The sequence below is a fragment of the Zootoca vivipara genome, chromosome 14, assembly GCF_963506605.1.
Source record: "Zootoca vivipara chromosome 14, rZooViv1.1, whole genome shotgun sequence".
Taxonomy (NCBI): Eukaryota; Metazoa; Chordata; class Lepidosauria; order Squamata; family Lacertidae; genus Zootoca; species Zootoca vivipara.
Genome location: NC_083289.1, coordinates 44806301 through 44822360, shown reverse-complemented (window position 1 = coordinate 44822360; position 16060 = coordinate 44806301). Strand labels below are relative to the sequence as shown.

The 16060-nt window shown below is 47.6% G+C and overlaps 1 protein-coding gene across 2 annotated transcripts in view; it reads right to left on the bottom strand.

The window, feature by feature from the left end:
* Positions 1-9542, bottom strand: part of LOC118092975 (ATP-sensitive inward rectifier potassium channel 12) — a 47313-nt gene extending 37771 nt beyond the window's left edge. The window contains exons 1-2 of one of the 2 annotated variants that reach the window (XM_035131664.2): positions 8936-9542; positions 1829-1881 (exon numbers count right to left, since the gene is read on the bottom strand). The gene's annotated coding sequence lies outside the window, so the exon portion shown is untranslated. The remainder of the gene's footprint in view (positions 1-1828; positions 1882-8935) is intronic. The other variant, XM_035131662.2, reaches the window with a different exon arrangement.
* Positions 9543-16060: the final 6518 nt, after the last annotated feature.

Here is a 16060-nt window from a genome sequence, read left to right as displayed (position 1 = left end):
TTTATACAGTTATGTGCATTGTTGTAAGTACCTGTGCTTCTACTGGTTACTTTAGGAAACCTGGAATCTATATTCATATGTGTATAATATCACAGATAATAATGCATATTATATGCAAAAATAGTTCATATTTTTAGCAGAACCGGGGGTTGGGGGAATAACTTGCTTGTCAGCGAGATCAAGCAGTGAAGTGAGAATTTTGAGAAAATCTGTGTAGTGAAGCTCGGCATCGAGATGCTCAGACAAAATCCACCCCTACTTCCGAACAGACATGAATGGGAAAGCACTGCAAAACAGCCTCAGTTCTCCCCAAAGTCTTTTCAACTTTCCCCCCTGTCTCTCTCTCCAGTTGATCATGCTTCTCCAATTCACTATTTCAGCAGCCTTAACAACAACAACCCTGTAAGGTAGACTGGCTCTATTAACCCACATATTCCACACCCCAAGCAGAATTTACGCCAAGAGGCAGTGGCTTGCTTGAGCTGAGATTAGAATCTGTGGCTACAGGTGTAAAAAAGTTTGCCCTCTCTTGAACAGGGTGATAAACTGAGACTTAGCCAGGAAGTCATTCCCGTGGAAGCCAAATTTAGGCCCCTTCCCATTTGCTCTGGGTCCTTGTGCCCCGAATGTTCAAGGAAGCAAGGTGATCATTTGATCGTCCTAGACTGGGGTGCTGTCAGGGCAGGACTTAGGGCACACAACCAGAGTCCAACTCGGCTGAATGAACAGGAGGCTCCCCAAATGCAGCAGGACTGGCTTTCTCACCACATCTTGAAGCCTTGTGAAGCAGAGAACTGTCATCACCCACCAGGCCAAGTTTACGAGAAGCCCATTTCCTAGCCACTTGCCTTCCTTCCAAAGTTAGAGAAGTACCCTCATCACATCCAGAACAGCCCGCCTGCCAGCCAAACAAGAAGAACTCATTCAAGTTCCCACCCTTGTTTGTTGGGCAAGCTTCCTGTGCCTCCAACAGCTGGGGGGACTATTTAAAACAAAAGCAAAACAGCAGAGGAAGCTTCCCCAAGCATGACATCTTCTAACCGAAAAAAGCAACCCCTTTGCAGGATCTCCCTGCTTGTTGTTATGCAACCATTCATAGCCCAATTTGGGGAGGGAGAAGTTGGCAACCCTGAACTTCCTGCAAAAGCTGGAAAGAGATGTAAACAAATGAGAGCTGCAACAAAATGTTGTAGTACAGAATGCCCTGCGCAGGTTTCCAGCCAGCCATGCCATTTTCCAGGTTACTCCATTCCTCCTCCACCCTTCTGGGTTTCTCTCCCAACAGTCCATGCCTACTGAGCATGCTCAGTCCCCAATGGGGTGTCCAGTGCCCCCTCCCCAATTAGGACTTCTTCCCCCTTAAAACAATATTTTTTGTACAGTAATTCCTCAAAACCTGAGCCTGCTGCCCTAATTCTGAGTGGGTGGTGCTGTTATTACATTAAAAAGGGTCCATACTCCTGAGAACAAGTCCATTACCTGTATATAGATGATTAGAAATCACCCCATGGGGACTGTGTGATGGCAGCATTACATTTTTATGTATATAGGGAGATACATGGAAATGTAGGGCAAAGGTGTTGTGCTGAGCAAGGCTTCAGAGCCCCAAATCTGCTTTATTTCATCTCTTTTAACCACAGAGACTTTTAAGGAGATGGGGCAGCGGACCTGGGGTTGAATTGGTGTCTTCCTAAAGCTGTAGAGTGAAGCTCTTGGCAGAGGTGAGATTCAAACTCCTAATTTAGTTTGCAAACCAGGGGGCTCACAAAACTCAGCTATCGAATACACGCAACAATATATATATATTAAAGAATGTGCAGGATCCCACCTTTCCCTTGTTGACAGATTTCCTCTTGTGCAGCTCGATCTGCAAAGCTTGATCTGCAAAAATTGGCAATTGATTGATATTTGCCTCTGTGCTGTGAACAGCTTTGCCTCCTGGTTTCTGGAGAAGGAGAGGCTGTGAAAGGCACAACAGCGATTTGCCGCTGAGTAATCGCAACTATCTCCCAAACCGAGCAGCTGCTATCCTACTGAATTTCATTTGGGGAAATCTCAAGTTTAAATCTCTGCCAGTCCTGACATGTGATGGGCGAACTCAGGCTGGCTACTCTGAGCTTAACCTACCTAACAAGGGTACTGTAAGATTAAAGTTCCAGGGCCCTTGCAAGACAGTTATTTTCAGGTGTGATCCAATCACATGCCAGCGTATTCACACTGCGCAATTCTAGTCTTGTGTGACAAGCCTCCCTCCCCAAAAGTTCAGACCTTTTGCAGTAAGACGAGTGATGAGAAAAGGCAGCGGAACGTGTGGGGTGGAGTAATTTAATTTCCCCCCTTCCCCAATATAATTTTTATTGAATTTCCTTTTTTTTTTTACAAATTAACCTAAAATTAAATAGTTACATTGTTTCATGTCTTGACTTCCCACCCACACTTCCACAGTCTTTTCATTCAAACTCTTTTCTACTGCGTTATAGATCAAATTCCCGTCTGTTACCAAAATCCCTCTAATACAATTATACTTTATCATTTTCCTTTCACTGCTCCTATCTCGAATCCTGCCTGTACATCGTTTCGTTTGTTTGTAGTGCTTTTCGAAATAGTCCAAAAAGGCCTCCATTGTTCTATAAAAAGCTCATCATTTTGATCTTTTAATATTGCCATCAGCTTTGCCATTTCTGCATAGCCCATAACTTTCAAAAGCCATCCCTCCTTTGGGGTGGAGTAATTTAACAGGGGACCCAGGTGGCGCTGTGGTTAAACCACTGAGCCTAGGGCTTGCTGATCAGAAGGTCGGCGGTTCGAATCCCTGCGACGGGGTGAGCTCCCGTTGCTTGGTCCCAGCTCCTGCCAACCTAGCAGTTCGAAAGCACGTCAGAATGCAAGTAGATAAATAGGAACCGCTACAGCGGGAAGGTAAACGGCGTTTCCATGTGCTGCTCTGGTTTGCCAGAAGCGGCTTTGTCATGCTGGCCACATGACCTGGAAGCTATACGCCGGCTCCCTCGGCCAATAATGCGAGATGAGCGCGCAACCCCAGAGTCGGTCACAACTGGACCTAATGGTCAGGGGTCCCGTTACCTTTACCTAATTTAACACCTGCTTGGTTCAACATTGCATACCGTTCCCGCAAACAAATAAGAATGAAGGTTCAATAAATTAACCAATGCTATTTAATCTCCCTGCAAACAAATCAGAATGCATATTGAGCAAACGGGCCATGTAGACACACCCTTGGAATGATATTTTAACCCCTGAATGTTAATATCATTGCTAGAAAAGCAAACATTCGGTTTTAAAAGGCAATGGGCTTTAGGACTGGTTTAAGGCATTTTGCTGCCTGAAGTAAAGGAGAAGCTGGGATCTTTCCTGTTGGAAGAAGCTGTCCATCTGTCTCAGTGTTGTCTACAGCAGTGTTCTTCGATCTAGGGTGCTGAGATCCTGTTGGACTACAGCTCCCATCATCCATCAGCATTGGCTAAGATGACCGGGGGTGATGGGAGTTGTAGTCCAGGCATCCCCAAACTGCAGCCCTCCAGATGTTTTGGCCTACAACTCCCATGATCCCTAGCTAACAGGACCAGTGGTCAGGGATGATGGGAACTGTAGTCCAAAACATCTGGAGGGCCAAAGTTTTGGGATGCCTGTTGTAGTCCAATAACACGTGGAGACACAAGGCTGGTCTACACCAAGGATAGACAACACAGTAGCTTCCAGATATTGTGGACTCCCACTAACCAGCCACAGTCAGCATGGCCAGTGGTCAAGGATGATGGGAGCTGTAGTCCAATAGCCTCTGGAGGGCCACAGCTTCCCCATCCCCGGTGTAGACAATACTGAGTTGAAGAGACCAATGGTTTGATGTGCTAACTTCTTCTGCTCGCTCTTGTGCCTTGTATAAGAGAGAACATCTTTCAGAGTTCATGGTTAAGTGGCCATGGGCTTGGAAAGGTAGCGTGGCTTGTTTTGCAGCTGGATTGGTGAGCCTTGGGTTCGAATCCCCATGCAGCTCTGTAGCACACTGGGTGATCTTGGACCAATCCCTTGGGCAGCCTCTTCCCTCCATGGCTCAAGTGTGGTATAGTAACAGTTCAGGCTGGAACCTGGAAGACCAGGATACAAATGCCCACTTGGCTATGAATCTCTTGCTAGGCAACCTGGTCTCTCAGCAATGGTCTCTCAGCCTAGCCCACTTCACAGGGTGAAGGTAAGGATAACTTTACCTGTAGAGATGCCCTGAGTTTCTCAGTGGATGGGCAAGATATGCAAGCACAATTATTAATAATTAGATAGAGGGGTTCCAACTTCCTGGGAGAGGCAAATCCTAGTTCAGTGTCCAGGCTGCAGATTTGTTGAAGTAGCATTGGGGGTGGAGGGACTATTTTTACAAGATTTGACAATACCGTTTTCCATGGACGATTCAAATATGTGGGCTTCGGATCTATGAAGCTATGAGTGATGTTTCTTTGCCCAGATTTCCAGTTTGAGGAGGCTATTGGCTGCCCAACCCCCGTGCACTCAGACTTTGGTCGTAAGAACTGCAACCCCCAACCTCTCAGTATCGACCATTTCCCTAAAAAAAATGTCAGGTCTCAATATGTGCTGGTAAATAAGGCACCACAGATCTTTCTAAGAACAGGCGGCAAAAATAGATTCTTCGCTTGCGCTGTTTTTACAAAGCAGGCGGCTGCCATCGGAACAAAGAAGGTTTCTAAAACACACACAGCCTCGCAGCTTTCCTGTGATCACACTCTCGCTGCTTTAACAGGTCTGAAACCGACACTCTTAGGTGCTACTCTGCCAGTACATTTTCCCTCTAGGATTCTGGCTCCTAAAAGATGCGTGCTATTCTAGTCCGCCACACCAAGCCAGCCAGCGAGACATTAAGGTGGTAATTGAAGGCACCTTCCAAATATAATACTCGGAGGGGAAATTATTATCATTGCCAGCTCTTTGTAGAGAGATGTTGCTATTCCTGTAGCACAATGTCTTTTTAGATGTGTGATTTTGCTTTTCCTGATTAGCATTATAGTTTTCAGCTTGCCCAGTGGCGAAAGGAATACATTGTCAGCTCATTGCTATCTGAGATTGACAGGAAGGTGGATAAGCAAGGAGGCAACTGATGGAGTGTGGGTTGCAAGACACACAGAGGAAGATTTTGGGTTGTATTGCGTGCTAGTCCTATCCATTGAAATCCATAGGCATAGCTAACTTAGGATCTGCTCTGTGTAGAACTTCACCAGCCCATCTATCTATCTATCTATCTATCTATCTATCTATCTATCTATCTATCATCTATCTATCTATCTATCTATCTATCTATCTATCTATCTATCTATCTATCTATCTATCTATCATCTAGCTAGCTATCATCTCTCATCTATCTATCTATCTATCTATCTATCTATCTATCTATCTATCTATCTATCTATCATCTATCTATCATCTATCTATCTATCTATCTATCTATCTATCTATCTATCTATCTATCATCTATCTATCTATATCATCTATCTATCTGGGTTTAGAGTACCAGTTGCAAAAGTTATTTCTCTTATTCTGGATGAATGATTCATGTATATTATGTAGGAAACTTCCTAGTTGTGTCATTGGAATTAGTAACACTTTCTGTCTCTTTTTCTTTATCTTTTTGAGTTACGGGGAATTTTATTTATTTTAATTCATTTTTATAAAAATTTAATTGGGTTTTCACATTTTTATACACTTTAACCAGTTCAAACATTAAATTACAAGGTTCTCTGAACCTTCAGGCTCCCTCCCCTCCTTCCCATAGGTTCTTATATTTAAAGTTTACCGTAGGTTTTTCAGCATCTTATGCTTTATCCACCTATTTCATATCCCTAATTATCACAATCAATTTCACATTACAAATGTCATTACAATTAGTAACACTTTCGAGTTCAGCGGGGTCAGCCACTGGTAGCTGCCGAATTAAATCTGGCCCAGTTGGTAGACCATGAGACATTTGATCTCAGGGTCGTGGGTTCGAGTCATACGTTGGTGGGTTGGGCTAGATGAGCCTTGTGGTCCCTTTCAACTCTACATTTCTAAGACTCTTTCCTTGCTTTTAAAGACACAAGACAAGGCAATTCATTACTCCAGAAGAAACGGGGTGGGGTGGGAAGGGGGAAACATCTCTAAAAATGGAATCTGAAAACAGGTAATTTGGTGAGAGGAAATCTAGACCGATAGCCTCCTTCTCTTCTCAAAGAGTACTGCCCCCCCCCCCAAAAAAACCCTAGCTGAACATGTTCTCACTGGGCTGCAACCAACAAAGTTCTATGTTGAGCAGAATCATTGAAATTAATGGACCCATTCATTTCAATAGGGCTCCTCTGGGTAGGAATAGCATTGAATAAAACCCATAATCATTTAACGTAGATGTGTTGCCTTTTCAACACCATTAATATATGCATGTATGCCTTTGCAGACTTAAAATGCATTCAGTATAATAATGAAAAATCTTTCAAGGGATGTTTTTAAAAACAGGTTTTTTGGTGTGTGTTTTTTACAAACCTCTCATTTAGGATGAGGACTGATTCCCCCCCTCCCGAGTACAGTATGGTTTTATTCAGTATATTATTGAGTTCTGAAACTCAATGAAAATGATTTTTTTTAATAAAAAAAAGAGAAAACCCTCACATTTAGCAGAATCTTACGTGTGTGTTACCAAATGGAAGCCCCAGTTTATTCAATGTTCATTCTTTAGAAAGTGAGGTACAACCCAGTCAGAGGGGTGGGGTACAAATAGAAATTATTATTATTATTATTATTATTATTATTATTATTATTATTATTATTGGGGTGGGGGTTGATCCCAGCTGACAGAATCAGAATCTTTGCCCTTTAAATACTTTTTGGGGGGGGGGTCATTCTCCAAATCTGTAAAAGTGGTTCAAGTGAGTTCGGGGAGGTGAACATTCAGGATGGTAAACAGAGGCTAACAGCACGATCCTGTGTACATATTTACACTATGTTCTATGGGGCTTCCTCCCTAATAAGTCTGTCTATTATGCACTGTCACTTATGCGATCTTGTGCGCACAAACCACACACACAAGCACACGAGCTTTGGGAAAGTTTCAAAGCAGGTCCAGAAACGCAGAGGTCACGATCACAGACATCGAAAAGGAGCTTGGAATAAAAAAACCCCTTGGTTTTGTTTTGTTTTTAAAGCAGTGCAGAGACTATATAGGATTTACAGTGCAATCTTGTACACGCCTACTCATTCAGCTTGCTGGGACTTGCTCAAAGATAAATGTCTATAGGGCTGCAATGTTTAACATGGTCTAATCTTACTTTAGACGGCTAAAAACAGCAAGTGTTTTAAAAGGCTATTTCAGCCCCCCAATTATTTTAGTGCAGAGCATATATCACCAATGTAAATGATCTCTCAGGCCAGAGGAGCATGGTTATGTGAAAACCTAGCTGCTTTTTCTTTTTCTACTTTCCCCCTATTTTCCTAGACTCTTTTAATCTAGATCCCGCCTTACTCCAGATCTTCCCTCTTTCGGAATATTGAACTCTGCACTGCTTGGAGCGCCCTCCAAAATATATATGCACCTGTCTGTAAATTTAGAGCACCACACACTCTTAAAGCAGTTGCTTAGAGGTTTGTTATTACCATCACCTTTACCCTTGCATTTGTCAGGTACGGTGTTTTGTTTTGTGGGAAACACTTCTTTTGTCGAATCCATACTGTCCCATTTTGCTTGGATTGGATTAGCTCATTTTGGCTATGTTTGCAACAGCCGTTGAAAGCAAATTCCTTCCCACCCAAGAGCCCTAGGAACAGCAGCCTGCTAAGGGTGCTGGCAATTGTACCTCTTAGTGGTAAACTACAGTTCCCAAGATTTTTTGGGTGTGGGTGTGTGTTTTTCATGTACGTAACACTGCCTTTATCACTGTTTACTTGTTTTTATAATTGCCTGATGATAATATCAGAACGCACCCTGGGACATGATGGTGAAGGGCATTCAATAAATCCTACAAATAAAAATAATACCGTAATTGCTCTTTTTTTATTATTATTAGTTTAGTAGCTCGGTTCTTTGCAGGTTTACTCAGAAGCCCCCCCTGTGCCTAGTGGGCTTTACCCCCTAGATAAGTGCCTGTTTCAGGTGGCAATGGATCTGGCCTCAGCACAGGGGGCAAAAAGGTCAACCGCAGTTCATCAAAGGACCACTGGCTGGTGGCCTCTGCTGGATCACACGCCTAATATCTACAGGTTACTGGGATCCTGGCAAAGATCAGCAAACTGGTTAGGTCTCAGCCGGTTCCAGCAAGCCATTGACTTTTGCTACTTAAGCAAAGAGTATACAGCCTGAGGATCATTCAACAGAGATTGGTTCTGCTTTCTCTTGCAAGTGATGCTGAGTCTGCCCTCTTGCTTCATCTATTTAAAACACATCTGTAGCCTGTGTGTGTGTGTGTGTGTGTGTGTGTGTGTGTATGTAGTTAAAAACTAAAAGGCTGAACAAACAGGACCATGTGAGACCCCTGCACTGTGCTAGATGATCTCCAAAGGTCTCTTCCATAGCTGTCAAGTTATCCCTTTTTTAAAGGGAAATTCCCTTATGCTGAATAAGCTTCCTCGCGAGAAAAGGGAAAACTTGACACCTATGGTCTCATCTAATCTCTCATGATTCTATGACTCAAAGCCAGCCCACGCCGGTGCTATTTCACCTTTGAGGATTCCTCCGGTGCCCGGAAGCTGCTCCTTCCCTTCCATTCCTCCATTCCCTGCCTTCATTTCATTAGCTACAGATTGTGGCATGACTGAGTGATTCACTATGAGATGGCTCTTTTCAGTTCCTTCCCCAAAAACTTGCTAGACTGATACAGCCCCCTGTACATATATACATTGGTATGCATCGATTTGCAACCGCCTCATCGCCCCGTCCATCACTTACCTCTCACTGCATGGATCCCACCAAATCCCAAAACCTTCCTGCAAGTCCCGAGAAAGTAGGGATCCTCCTGAAGTCTTCCTTCTTTTCCCACAAGACTTGGGCTGTGCCGGCCCTCGGGTCGAGAATCCACCGCTCCATTTTAACCACAAGGGCAGAAATCTTTGGAATCAAACAGGGGGCGGAAAAAGAAGAAGAAGAATATCCAACTTTCCCCCCTACTCCTCTGGAGGCAAATATATAAATGTAGTTCCTAAAAGTAAACAGAAAAACTAATGCCCAGGAACATCCAATAGAAGCGAATTTAATGTCAAACCCTTCTATCCCATGGGAGCTGGCGAGAGTGGGGTTGGGGAAAGGGACGCAGATCCATCTTCTCCTTCCCACGAAAAAAATAACAACAACAACAAGTCTTCTTTTAGTTGTTCAGTTTAATCCCGGCTCAAATCTTGGCTGGCTTGCGCTTGGCGTGGTATGAAGGTGCCGTCCTGACTGTCACTGTGGAGTGGTGGTCACTTTCTCCTCTTTTGCTGTGTGCTATTGGTGGCTTGGGCTATTTGATCCGGAGGGGGGGGGGATGCTGCTGCTGTTCAGTGCAGTTGGCTTCCCAGCTAAGGCTCCCTCTCAATCTCTCTCTCCCTCTCTCTCGGCAGAGCATGTAACACAGGCAACCAGCAGAAGAGAAAGAGAGAGAGAGGCTCTCCCTCCCACACTGCTCCACTCCCTCCTACCGCTTTGCTCAAGAACAGCAGCTACTGAATGTCTCTCTCTTATTAGCCACAAGTTTGGTTTCTGCATTTCCTCTTGGGCTACTTGGGCTGGAGCTTTTCCAAAGCCTGTTTTCCACCCCCACCCCCACCCAAGATTATTTCACCCACAGCAACCATCACCTTTGTTTTCCCCTCTCCACCTTCATCGCTGCATTCTCTCAGCAAGAAACCGCTATTGGCCGCAGTCCTTGGGGGGGGATGTTTCGAAATGTCCAATTATTCCTGCCCCTCATGGAGAGAGAGAAGCGATGTACTCCTTAGCAGCTTCAAATACAATGAGATCGTTTTTCCATGCTGTGTTTCAAGCGGCTTTTTTTTTCTTACATCGCCGTACGCACTGGAGAGGCGGCAAGGATGCCTTCACAAGATGTGAATTACATGATTAGTTTTCCCACACCAAACTCCTGTTCAGTGAAGTTGTCGTCTGCGCATGTGCAAAGGCTGTCTCAGATGTACACACCTCAGCTTAAACACGGCTTACCTTTGCAGATCAGGTGGAAGCTCGTTTGAGGGGAAATGCATCAAACAGCGATATTTCCCAAGAAATGACAGGATGCATACGGATCGTGGCTGGAACTGAGTGTAAAGGTAAAGGGACCCCTGACCTTTAGGTCCAGTCGTGACCGACTCTGGGGTTGCGGTGCTCATCTCGCATTATTGGCCAAGGGAACTGTCACAGTGGTCGGAGCGGGCTACTTCAGAGTAACGACTCTACACAGCTCTGCATTTTATTCTTTTATTGGTGCTGCGTATTTACAGTGCTGAAGTCATTGCTATTTACACGGAGCTATGTGTTCAGTCGGGTTCAGAACCTCCGAATGGCTTTTGGCGCGTCTTTCTCCAACACAAAAGCTTTGGTAGACCCATCCTCTTTCCTCTCCTCTTTCTGCGTAATTCCGGAGTTGGGGGGATGGGTCTCCCCCCCTTATTTACCCCTTCCTGTCCCCCCTGGGACCCTGGCTCCGCTACCTTGCCTGAGCCTCGGACACGACTTCCTGCTTCCCCCCTGGAATCGGAACTCTCTCTGCTTTCCCCTGTGCTCGGGGATGGGCTTGAACTCAGGAGGGGAGGGACTTCGCGATATCCTCTGTCCCTCACATCCACCCCCCTCCCAAGCTCCCCTTCTCCCCTCCCCAGGTCTCCCCCCTGTGTCGGTGACGACTGGAAGCCTAAGAACTCAGTACTTTCCGAGCCCGTTGGTGTGAACACCTCCCCCCAGTCCTTCTCGCCCCCCCCTTCCGCCTGGGAGGACTGGAATCCCAAAAAGTCCGTGGCGTCAGAGCTGGTGGGGGTAAAAATGTGCTGCCAGTCAGCTTCTTCCTCTGACTGAGTGGATCTCGGCGACGCCCATACTTCTTCCTCCGGTTCCTCAAACTCCGCTTCCCATCTCCATGGTGAACTGCTCTCCCGTACTCCTTCCCCCTCCCCCTCCCCCTCCCTTTCCATGTGCCAGGGCTTGGGTCTGTGGGGAAAGAGGGCGTGAAATTCTTCCACCAAGAATTCCTCCTGTATCTGAGTGGCTGGGACCCATTCATTCTGTGACGGTGGAGCATCCTCCCATGCCATGAGGTACTCCAGGCCCCCCACCACTCTCCGTGAATCAAGGATGGCCGTGGCCTCATTGAGTTGCTCCCTGCCTTCCCTCTCCCCCCCTCCCTCGGGGGTTTGTTCGCTGTCTCGGAGCCTGCTGCTTTCCCTGTACGGCGACAGCAGCGATCTATGAAACACTGGATGCACCCTCATGTCCTCTGGTAGTGCCAATCTGAAGGCTACCGGGTTGACCTGTTGCGTGACCGTGAAGGGGCTCAGCCGTCTGGGCTCCAGTTTTTTGCACCTCCCTCTGGTGGGCAGGCCCTCCGAGGACAACCAGACCTTGTCCCCCACCCTGATGACCTCCCCTTGTCGCCTGTGGCGATCTGCCCCCTTCTTGTACGCCTCCTTGGCCCTCTCCAAGTGTTCTCTGAGCTGCTGGTGCACCGTCTCCAGTTCCTCCGCCCAATCCTCTGCCAATGGGCCCTCCTCCTCCTCCTCCCCCTCCCTTTCCGGGAAAGATCTGAGGTCACGCCCGTAGTTGGCCTTAAAGGGCGACACCCCTGTGGAGACGTGCACTGCATTATTGTAGGCAAATTCTGCCAGTGGCAGGCGATCCACCCAGTCTGTTTGTCTCTGGCTGACGTAGCATCTCAGGTACTGCTGCAGAATGGCGTTGACCCTCTCCGCCTGTCCGTTGGTCTGCGGGTGTCTAGCCGTCGATAAGCTGACCTCCACCTGCAGGAGGTTCATGAGCCGCCTCCAGAATCTGGAAACAAATTGGCGGCCACGATCCGAAATAACCCTTAAAGGTAAGCCATGCAGTCTGAATACGTGGTCAACAAACAGTTTGGCTGTCTCTTCTGCAGATACCGCTCTGGCACACGGTATAAAGTGGCACATTTTGGACATAAGGTCCACCACCACCAACACTGCTGTCTTGCCCCTGGACGCAGGCAGGTCTGTGATGAAGTCCATGGACACCACTTCCCACGGCCTGTGTGGCGTGGCTAAGGGCTCCAGCAATCCTGCTGGCGCTGCTCTGACTACCTTTGCCCGCTGGCAGGTGTCACAGCCCCGTACATAGTCTCTAACATCTTCCCGCACCCCTGGCCACCAGAAGTGTCTCATGACTAGGTGAGCGGTTTTGTCCCTCCCAAAATGACCCGCCGTTGGGTTGTCGTGCATCTGCTTGAGGACCACACGTCTAAGCTAGGTGGTGGGCAGGTACAGTGCACCCTTGTAGAAAAGCAGCCCCCTGCGTTCTGCAAAGTCTTTTGCCTGCTCCCTCCCCCCTCTCAGTTCTCTGAAGATGCGGGTGGCAAACTCATCAGCTGCCGTCAGTGCTGAGAGTTCTGCCTCGCTCACCACTGCTGCTCCGCAGGACCATGCTGATGGGGGGAAAATGTGCCTGGGCGCTGGTGGCAACTCCTGCTCCATGTACTCTGGTTTGCGGGAGAGGGCATCCGCCCTGACATTCTGCTCCCCCAGGATGTAGTGGATGGAGAAGTTGAAGTTCAAGAAGAACTCTGCCCACCGTATCTGTCGCTGGTTGAGCACCCTGGCCGTTCTCCAGAACTCCAGGTTCTTGTGGTCTGTGCACACCTGGATGGGGTGCTTGGCGCCCACCAGGAAGTGTCGCCAGTGCTGGAAAGCAGCGTGGATCGCAAGAAGTTCCCTATCAAACACTGTGTAGTTGCGTTCAGGCTGTGTCAGCTTCCTGGAGAAGAAGGCACAAGGTCTCCACTCTCTGTTGGCGTCCAGTTGCAACAGGATCGCTCCCAACGCCCGGTCTGAAGCGTCTGTCTCCACGCGTAGGGGCGCATCCTGCACCACGTGGAACAGGTTCTGGTCGGACGCGAACACCCTCTTGAGGCTTTCGAACGCTGCTTGCGCCTCTGCTGTCCACCTGAACTTCTGCTTGCCTCTCAGGCAGTCCGTGATGGGAGCCGTAACCCGCGAGAAGTTCTTGATGAATTTCCTGTAGAAGTTGGCGAAGCCTAGGAGGCGTTGGGCATCTTTGCGCGTCCTGGGGCTGTGCCAGTCCAGGATGGCCTGCACCTTGTCCTTGTCCATCGCCAGCCCCTTGTCTGACAGTTTGTAGCCCAGGAAGTCCACTTCCCTGGTGTGAAACTTGCACTTCTCCAGCTTCACATACAGGTGGTTCTCCTTCAGGCGCTGCAACACCTCCCTGACATCCTTCACATGTTGCACTGGGTCATCGGAATAGATAAGGATGTCATCCAGGAAGACCAAGCAGTTCTTGAAGAGAAGGGACCCCAGGACGTGGTGCATGAAGGCCTGGAAGCATGCTGAGCCCCCTTGCAACCCGAAGGGCATCACCAGATATTCAAAAGAGCCCAGAGGCGTGAACATCGTGGTTTTCCACTCATCGCCTTCCCGGATCCTGATCAAGTTGTACGCCCCCCTCAGGTCTAGCTTGGTGAAAATCTTGCCCAATATTCGCGAACTGTCATTGTTCTTTGCCTCAAATTATGCAGTTCCTCTTTGGTCTGGTCCATATGACTATCGGATGCATACATAGTTTTCAAAGCCTCTAGAAATAGTTTGACATTCTTCATGCAAGGATTTTTTGTCGCTATTAACGGTCTTAGCCACTCCCTGGCTGCCCCTGTAAGGTGTTCCACAATAAACGCTACCCTGTGCTCATCATCAGGGAACTCATCATGGTGCAGCTCAAGAGTATACACGATCTCAGTCTCAAAGCCATGATATTCCCTAGGGTCTCCATTGAACTTGCTTACTAGGGTCCCCGCTCTCCTTCCTGGCAGCACTTGGAGTTGGGGGGCCCCTCCCGCCTTGTTTTTCTCGGCATCCAACTTGTTTTGGAGCTCTACCGCCACCGCCCTTAATTGCTGCTCTTTTTCCTGAAGCGCTCTCACCTGTTCCGCAAGTTGTAGCCGGTCCTCCTGGACCTTCTTGGTTTCTTCTTTAGCTGCCTTTAATTCCCCCTGTGCCTGCAGCGCCAGTTGCTGCAGGTCCTGTTGGGCTTTCTCCGCGATCTGCCGCCATTTCTCCGCCTCTGACACACTCATCCCGGCAACTCCAAAGTAGCCAAAAAAAAGATTCGGAGGTTGCTGTCACAGTGGTCGGAGCGGGCTACTTCAGAGTAACGACTCTACACAGCTCTGCATTTTATTCTTTTATTGGTGCTGCGTATTTACAGTGCTGAAGTCATTGCTATTTACACGGAGCTATGTGTTCAGTTGGGTTCAGAACCTCCGAATGGCTTTTGGCGCGTCTTTCTCCAACACAAAAGCTTTGGTAGACCCATCCTCTTTCCTCTCCTCTTTCTGCGTAATTCCGGAGTTGGGGGGATGGGTCTCCCCCCCTTATTTACCCCTTCCTGTCCCCCCTGGGACCCTGGCTCCGCTACCTTGCCTGAGCCTCGGACACGACTTCCTGCTTCCCCCCTGGAATCGGAACTCTCTCTGCTTTCCCCTGTGCTCGGGGATGGGCTTGAACTCAGGAGGGGAGGGACTTCGCGATATCCTCTGTCCCTCACAGGAACCGACGTATAGCTTCCAGGTCATGTGGCCAGCATGACAAAGCCACTTCTGGCGAACCAGAGCAGCACACGGAAACGCTGTTTACCTTCCCGCTGTAGCGGTTCCTATTTATCTACTTGCACTTTGAGGTGCTTTCGAACTGCTAGGTTGGTAGGAGCTGGGACCGAGCAACGGGAGCTCACCCCGTCACAGGGATTCGAACCGCCGACCTTCTGATCAGCAAGCCCTAGGCTCAGTGATTTAACCCACAGCGCCACCTGGGTCCCTGGAACTGAGTGTATGCAACTGCATAAACCAGCCGTGGGAGCACATTGGAACTTGCTCAAGAGCCGCCAGGAAGAGTTGCTGTGCTTACTAGGCCTGGCTTCCTGAGTTGTCTTTTTCTTTGAATAAATTCACTGGCACCATGTGAGTTATTGCTGACCTGGTCCTGACACCCTCTCCTGATAAAAGAGATGACAAAAAAAGGATGTGGATACATTCTGTACATGCTGACTTATATACATGTAGATGCAAATGTAGAAGGAATTGCTCTACTTCCAATGAAATAAAACCCATCCTGTCTTAGTGGGGAAGAAGGTGAGCCCTTGCTCCTGCTCAGCCTAACTTTTCATGTCCTAACTGCTGGTAGGCAACTTCGGTTGCCCTTTCCCCAGTGTTCTCCTTCTTTCTCGGGCATCCCTTTTATTGCAGATACATGACGATTTGTGTTTGTGATGGTATTGAAGCAGTTAAACACCATCTCATGGCAAATACGCTTTGCGCCTGCAAAAGCTTCGTGGCAGGCCTACTGCTTCGTTTCCGCTCAGCGCCAGTTCCACATCTTCCTGCTGAAATCCCAAAACCTTTATACCACAAATATTCTGAGGGTCCAGCTTTTGTCCCACTTACTGAAAGAGCGCCTCTCCAGGCAGCAAGGGTGCATTGGGGAAGCATAAAGTGGTATTATGTCCACAAGGCAGTCCAGTACAGTATAAATCTACCAAGGATTCACTGTAATTAAATAAAAACAGACAAACAGACACACACCCTCCCTCCAATCTGGAGGGGACCTTATCTTTAAGCCCTTCAACTAGAGGGCTGCCCTCTGTGAAATAAGACACTTGGCCATTCTACAAGAGATCTAAGAAAGTCCAACTCCCTTGAGGGAGTATAGAAAAGAAGCCCTTTATATATCATCTGATTGGAAGGGTGTTCTCTCTTATGCTGTTTATCCATTTTAGGAGTGCATTTGAAGTTTCAACTTAAGTTTTTCAAAATCCTCATCAAGGGTAGACTGTATAGTGCAAATGAAAAAT